Source organism: Ziziphus jujuba, chromosome 2 (genome assembly GCF_031755915.1).
Source record: "Ziziphus jujuba cultivar Dongzao chromosome 2, ASM3175591v1".
Lineage (NCBI taxonomy): Eukaryota > Viridiplantae > Streptophyta > Magnoliopsida > Rosales > Rhamnaceae > Ziziphus > Ziziphus jujuba.
The window spans coordinates 25,407,506-25,415,827 of record NC_083380.1 but is presented as its reverse complement, the minus strand read 5'-3'; the positions used below and the strand labels follow the sequence as shown (position 1 = coordinate 25,415,827).

At 31.2% G+C, this 8,322-nt stretch overlaps 1 pseudogene; it reads left to right on the top strand.

Annotated features, from left to right (window-relative positions):
- The first annotated feature begins 1,154 nt into the window (after nucleotides 1–1,154).
- Nucleotides 1,155–8,322, top strand: part of LOC107419173 (uncharacterized) — a 76,185-nt pseudogene continuing 69,017 nt past the window's right edge.

Sequence of the window (8,322 nt, the reverse complement as noted above, 5' to 3'; positions counted from 1 at the left end):
TCATGAACTGCTAGGCACGAACCCTTCACCGATATCCGAACCATCGGAATCAAACCCCGGTTGCCGGAACCGAAAATGTAAATATGACAAATGCATCCAGGGAGGAAAAAAAATAAAAATCAATTCAAATTGAATAGATGCAAAGCTTGAGTTACCTGCAGGTGGTGGCGAATGGCGATCGGCGAGGGAGCGACAAGTGGACTGGGTCCGGTGCGAGTGGTTGTTCAAGTGGTGGCGTTGCCTGGGAGTTCAATCGTGTGGTGGCTGGCCGGTGGCTGCTGCCTGCTATGGTTTCAATTTTGTTTTGTGAGATTGTGCTGTCACTGTTGTGTATTGTGTTTTATGAGATGAGGAATCCAACGGTGGTAATTAGATTGTGAGAGATCAAGGGCTTACAAAGTTTCATAGAAATAATTTAATAAAAATAATTTTTGCAAAATGGCTAAGTGGGTATGAATCGGTTCGGTTCGGGTTGGGTGGGTTAAAATTCCATCCAACCTGTAACCTGAATCGAAAATGTAAAATTTTTCTATGCATAACCCGAACCAAACTGATTAAACAATAAAAACCAACTCAAACCGAACCAAATACTTCGGTTTGGTTGGTATGGTCGGTTCAAATCGGTTTTTGCCCACTCCTAGCTTTATCTCTCATGTTTTTGCAAAAAACAAAAAAAAAATAAAAAAATAAAAAAAATAAAAAAATTATCCTCCACGTACTCTATCTTCAAGGTCTATAGGTGGGACCCACAGGTGAATAGGTCATAACAATCCTCTGTCAAATATTTCATGATCATATTCTCGGTTTGAAAGATCATGGCATGAAAAGAGCAAAAATATAGGTTGAGCTACAAGTAATAAATATATATATATATATATATTATTTATATCATTAAATTTATATTTATCTACTTTTATTATTAAATTTATGTTTAATTATTTTTTAAATATAATATATATATTAAAATATATATTTATTCTTGGTTTTTGGAATTCAAATCCCACGAGAAGAAAGAAACCCAATTGAGGTCTCTCTCAACTTGACCTACAAGAAAATCTGGTCTTAATTTGCTTTTTCTTTGGCTGCGTCTGCTTTCTTTAATCATCATTGCCGCTTTGCAATTTTCATCGAGGAAATAGATTTGGAAGATCATAATGGGAGAAAAGAAGATCATCAATGAGTCCGCAGAGCATATCAAGAAGGTACGAATGAAGCTTCCAACGAGCATTCGCTGCAAAACCTGCGGAAATTATACATCCAAGGGCACCAAATTCAATTCCCGAAGGGAGGCATTCGACATCGGAGACGACACATATTTGGGCATGAGATTATTTAGATTCTACTTCAGGTGCACCAACTGCTTTGCTGAACTCACCATCAAGACAGATCCTCAATATTCAGACTATGTTAATGAATCTGGTGCAACCATGAATTCTGAACCATGGCCCGAAAAAGAAGAAGAATATATGATATTATCAGGATGATGGTAAGACATGCGGTGGCCACTTTAGATGAAATCAAAGTCATCATAATATGTATATATTTTTTTAATGTATTTTAGTCATATGATATAAATTTATATGTTCAAATATTTTGAATTTTTTTTTATGGTTAATTATAATAGTTATGATTATTTTTATGCATTCTAGATTTTTAGTTCATAACCAGAGATGAGTCATAATACAACCACATCTTATTTTCATGATTTCATAGTTCATGTTAAATTTGCAATATATATATATATAGGTGTATATGCTATAATCCTAGTAGAGATCGATTTTGTTTTCGTGCAAATTGAGGATTTAAAATCTGGCACGTAGGCTTCGGTTTGTTCAAATTGTCAATGAAATTGATACTATGAGGTTTTCTTTCTTTAAATTATTGGGTGGAAATTTGTCACTAATGGTCATTTCTATTTGACATTAGATGTTACTCGTGGTTGCATATATATCACTAAGTTGTTTTTTCTTAATGCAGTTGAAATATGGATATGTGTTGAAGAAGTTAGAACATGGAAATGTAAATTAATAAATATATATTCCCTTGAATAAATGGATTTAATAAATAATCATAATTTTTAAATGAGGTTCATTCGATGGTTGAAAATTGTTTTATAGCCTGTTTGGTAAAAGGGAAAGTAAATGAAGGAAACTGATTTTCGAAATTTAGTTTCCTGGGATTTAGTTTCTTGAGAATTTGTCTTTTAATCTGTTTGGTAAGTAAAAGGAAAGTTGGGATATATAAATAATTAAATTTAATATTGTATAATAAATTAAAGATAAATATGTATTTTAAAAAAATTTTAAAACTATTTTTTCTAGTATTCTTAAAATAACACCTATATAGGTGGGAATAATTTTTCCACATATTTTTGCACATTAGTGGGAATCTAATTCCTTAGGCCCATATTTTTCCACTTTAAAATAAATATCCAAACAAAAGAAAGTTATCACTTTCCCAAGGATATTAGTTTTCCACTAACTTTCCTTTTACTTAAACATGCCGTAAATAGATTGTCATGTCTAAAAATAGAATGTTTTTAATAACTAATTTGGTAGAGATAAACATCTATTAGTCATTGGATAAGAAAGGTCGAAAGCTATAATCATTTGTTAAAACCATTTGTCAAATCTGTACAATGAACTATATTAACAATATAGGACACAGTTAATTCAATAAACTTCATTAAGTAATACGTAAAACAAATTTACATAGCAAAAACCTTAAAATTATGGAAATAGCAAATTGCAAACCAGTAAAAAAAAAAAAATGTTACAGCTCTCCATATTCTAAATATGAATTAATCACATAAAATTTCACATCCTTACGAAATGTAAACTTATACATATTTCAAGGGAAAAAACAATCCAAATTCAATGATAAAATAGAGATAATATGATACTAAAACTGAATCCGCTATGCGATATTGAAACTCATAATCTATGTAAATGCAACACTTGAACCAATCATGGTCAATCTATATGAAAGCAATGAGTAAATGAAAAACAAATAGCTATAAAATATAATTGCCCAAACACCAATAAAATGAAGTTCTAAAATAGAAAAGAAAAACATGCGATATCACTAATAAGAATCCAAACAAATAAATATCCATAAATACATACAAACAAAATAAATTATCATAAGTTTTAATGACAAAGAATAATAATTACCAAATTATTTAAATGCTAAATTACTTGGCAAGTAAAATAATTCAATGGTTCAAATTTGTTCAAAATATGTAGTATTATATTATTTATCTAACTTGAGATCCTCCATTTCCATAGAAATGGTGAGGATCCTAATCCATTTTAATATTGGGAAAGGAGTATAATTTAACAACCTTATTAGCATTACCATGAACAAAAGAAAATAATAAAAACATTAAAGAAGGGATTTAAGTTGAAAGTATCTTCCAATATAATGCTTTAGGACCACAAGACAAAGAAGAAATTATGATCAACATCATGGATTATTTGAATGTTATCATAGGCATATTTGTCTTCAATGCAAAAAGGAAGATTCACTTCTTCTTATATAATTCAAAAAATGGAAAGACTTCTAGGTCATTACTAAATTATCTAGCATCATGTGACCTTTATAACAGGTAGACCTTTCACTGTATGCTGATATTGTTTCAAATTTAGCCACTGCATTTTGTATAGTGTTTTTTTTTTAATTCATAACTTCCCTTAAAGTTACCAATCCTAAGATTGTTCTTGCTTGAGTACACTTAATTTCAAAGTTCTTTCAAATCATAAAGCTAATTGCTTTGAAAAATTTAGCCATTGCATTCGGTATGAGATCTTTTTATTCAAAGCTTCCTAGGATGGGTTTTTTTATTTGGAATTTCCCAGGAGGTCACTCATCTTAGGATTGCTCTCACCTCAATTGCTTTGAAAAATTTAACCACCGCATTCGATACGAAATTTTTTTATGTAAAGCTTCCTAGGATGGGTTTTTTTTAATTTTATTTATTTATTTTATTTAGAGTTTCCCAGGAGGTCACAAATACTAAGATTGCTTTCACCTGAATACTCTTAACTTCAAAGTTCTTTCGAATCTTGAGGTTTTTTATTCAGTGCTTTCCAAGAAGTCACCCATCTTAGATTGCTCTTTCCTGAGTACACTTAACTTCAAAGTTCTTTTGAATTCTGTAGTTAGTTGCTTTGAAAAATGCCTTAAAGTTATAAAAATGACTATTATTACATTTGAATTATCCTTTAATCTACACTTAGGCGATGTGGGACTAGACACCAGATAGCATGCTAGTGGTCCACACCAATCTCGACGTTATGAAAGTAACTATTATTACATTTGAATTTAAAGCTAGTTGCTCTGAAAAAGGCCTCAAAGTTATACGAGTGATTGTTATTACATTTGAATCATCCTTTAATCTATACTCGGGCGATGTGGGATTGGACACCAAATAGCCTGCCAGTGCCCCACACCAATCTTAACGTTATGAAAATGACTATTATTACATCTGAATCATCCCCTAATCTACATTGCATGATATGGGATTGGACACCAGATAGCCTATCAGTGCCCCACACCAATCTACACCTGGGCGATATGGGATTGGACATCAGGTAACTTGCTAGTGCCCTATATTCGGCCACACTGGTCTTCACAATCCACCCCTTGGGTTCAGTGTTCAAACTGGCACACTTTCAGCCGAGTATAGGCTCTTATACCATTTGTAACATCCTGTCTCTACTAGCGGACCTTTTACTTTCTGTCGATAATGGGACTAGAAATCACGTAACTTATTAGTGTCCTACACCCGCCAACAACGGTTGTAACAATCCACCCATTTGGGGCTCAATATCCTTACTAGCACACTTCCGATTGAGTATAGACTCTGATACCATTTGTAATACTTCGCCTCCACTTGTGAATCTACTGGCTGAGTACAAGCTTTGATATCATTTGTAACACTTCGTCTACACTAGCGGACCTATCATTCTCTGCCAATATTGTCTCCATTTTGGCCATCACATTCGATATGGATTTTCGACCGAGTATATGCTCTGATACCATTTGTAACACTCCACCTCCACTAGTGGACCTATTGGTTGAGTACAAGCTCTAATATCATTTGTAACACTTCGCCTCCATTTGCAAACCTATCATTCTCTACCGATATTGTCCCCATTTTGGCCACCACATTCTATATGAATTTTTTTATTTAGAACTTTCGAGGAGGCCACCCATCTAAGGATTATTCTTGCTTGAGCACGCTTAACTTCAAAGATCTTTCGAACTCTGAAGTCAATTTCCTTGAAAATGCATTGATGTTATGCAGTTGATTATTATTATATTTGAATCATCTCCTGATCTACACCCAGATGATGTGGGATTGGACACCAGATAGTCTGCCAGTGCCCCATACCCACCCATAGTGGTCGTCACAACCTCACACAAGAACACTTAGTTCTTTGGAATAAGATTTCTCAAGGCAGAAATCAATTGACCAAAACATTTTAGAAAACCTTGTGTGAAAAATTACAGAGTTTAATAGGCTGAAAATTAGATATACCACATGCGTTTGAAATTTTTGATATTAGAACATTATTGGTGGCATTTAAAGATTTCTCCAGAGTACCTATGGAAAAGAAGCTCCAAATTGCATTATGGAAGTCATCTTCAAAAAGGCTCCCCATTTAGATTGAAAAAAGGTGCCAGAGTAGCCATCTGGTAGAAGTGCTCTTGAATCTCTCCAAAGAGAATCCTACTGTCTTCACCTTTTCTCTAGTTGCATCTTTGAGTAGATCAATTTTCGTAAATAGTGTAACCTAGGCTTCCATTGCATCCAAGCCGAATGTCTATCTAGATTAGAAGAACCAAAAAAGTGATTGGAAATGACCCTAAAATAATCTAGATATGCCACTTATGTAATGCATAGTCCAATTGCCATTTGAATCCCGAAGCTTAGATGCCTTTTAGTAACATGATGGTGTTTTTCTTTTTGTTTTCGTTTTTGTTTTTTTTGTTTTACCTAATTGAGTGTAATTTACAATTCATTTAATATGAATTTATTAGTATGTTTAATTTCCTTAAAAGAATTACCTTTTTCGTTTTATTTCCCAAACAATCTAAAAGAAAATACAAATATTATTTGTTCTTATTAATTTATTTTAAAGAAGAAAAAAATCATTATATATAGTAGTGCTCTATTAAGGAATTTGGGAAAAATAGTGTAGGCATATATATTTATCTATTATTTTCTTATATAAATAAAAAAATAAAAAATATTTCTTTCATTTTTGAAAATAAAAATAAGAATAAAAATAAAAATAAAATAAAAAATATCATATCCCTCTTAATTTTATCATATTAAACTATAAAAATATGTGTTTACATATATATATATATATATATAATGGATGGGATACGAAATACACAATTTTTTAAGGTTTATATTATATTTTAGTAAAATTTTTAAGGTTTATTTTTTTTCTTTCGTTTTAATAAATTGTCCGAGTTCGGGGTGGATTTCCATCGTTCTCTTGGTCACCTAGTCTGATTTTCAGGTTTATTTATATATAGATATATATTTGATGGAATATGAAATACATAATTATCTTTTTTAAAGTATTTTTGTATGAAATATATATTATTTTGAGTTTGTTATTTTTGAAATAAAAAGTAAATAAAGTTAATGATATATATATTTTTTTCGCTTGCAATGAAATAAATGATATAATTATTTTTTAGAATGAAACTAAATATATTAATAAATGGATTAAATGAAGGAATTAATTTGATGACAAATAACATAACAATTTGAAAGTTAATTATATTAATTTTAAACAATAACATAAATAACATGTCATATTTGATTAATTGTTACCACTAACATGGCAAATCCATCCTATTGAATAATTTTTCCATAATTGGTGGGTTTTTAGTAGTACTTTTTTTGCATAACACCTTTGTTAAAAAATGCTTCATAAAAGTAGAAGTGAATATTTAGTTACATACAATGAAAAAATGTTTCTAGAGTTATTTTTGGTATTTTGATGCTTTGATTAATGCATTGGATATTATTTTTATTTTCGTCATACTTATTTGGAAAAGAACCAATTTTGATTTTTTTTTTTGCCTTTTTGGTTTAATCAACTGATTCTTAGAAGCACTTGTCGTGTTTATTATTAGTTTTTGACCCCAAAAAAAAAAAAAAAAAAAACCACTTTTTATTTCCTTTTTTTGCCAATCAAATTAGCCAAATAATTTTTTTATTAGTAGTATTTTTTGGAGCTTCAAAAACACTATCGAACTCGTTAGCAAGGTTGAAATAGCTGAGAAAGCAAATGCAGGAAGAGGATAAACCCTTAGGGAGGTCTCTGCCCCTAAAGAATATGAGAATATTTCTACAAGTATAGCATCTCACCAAGAACAGATCCCCACTAGGTAAGGTACCCAACATGAAATTCTGAATTATTTAGGTAATGTTAAAAATATGTGATAAAAATGTTCAACAAATACTATTTCAAAGATTATTTGATTTTCTTATATTATTTGTATCAGGACCTTCTGATTGATAGCAAAATATTCAAGTTTTGTTTACCGCTAAACACAAAACCCCGCAGAATACTCAAGATCAAGCTAATAAATTATCAAATAAGCACCCGGCAACGAATATCAAGGATTAAAGTTTCAGATTCAAATAAAAGCTGCACAATTTCATTTCTCGTATAGTAAGTTTTGCAACTTCAAATTTCAACAATAGTCGCTAATCCCAAAAACCATACAAAAAGTATTGTCTTTTACCTACTACTTTTGTTTGTTTTCCTGATCTATATTCATTGTGAATGAGAGTGAAGTTGTTTAAATAACTAAGTAGGAAACTAACAAATGACAAGCCAGCAAAGTAACAGACACTAATTTTCAATCACTCCGGTTGAAATTTATTGTAGATGTAACCTCTTCTCGAAGTACATCGGAATTTTTCATGCATCGATCAAGTTTGATTGGAGTTGACCGAGTAGGTCCATGGTTGACTTTTTTTATTTTTATGGATTCTTATTTTGACTTGTATACTGTTGTAAAGTACTCATTCATATAAGTTTATAGACTACTGACATGCTCAATTTGGACTTATAGTTGGAAAGTTACAAATATGTAAAGTTTAATAAATTTTTCTAAGATTGACTTTATCGGGTATAATTCTAATTCGTGTGAAAAACATAAGCATAGTGCCTCCACTGATGTTGTGCCACATGTCAACATTTTGGCCAACCTATGAGTGCAGGGTGGCACAACAGGTGGCCTTTATTAGCTAAAAAAGGGTAAAGGGTAGGGGAGAGAAAGAGGAGA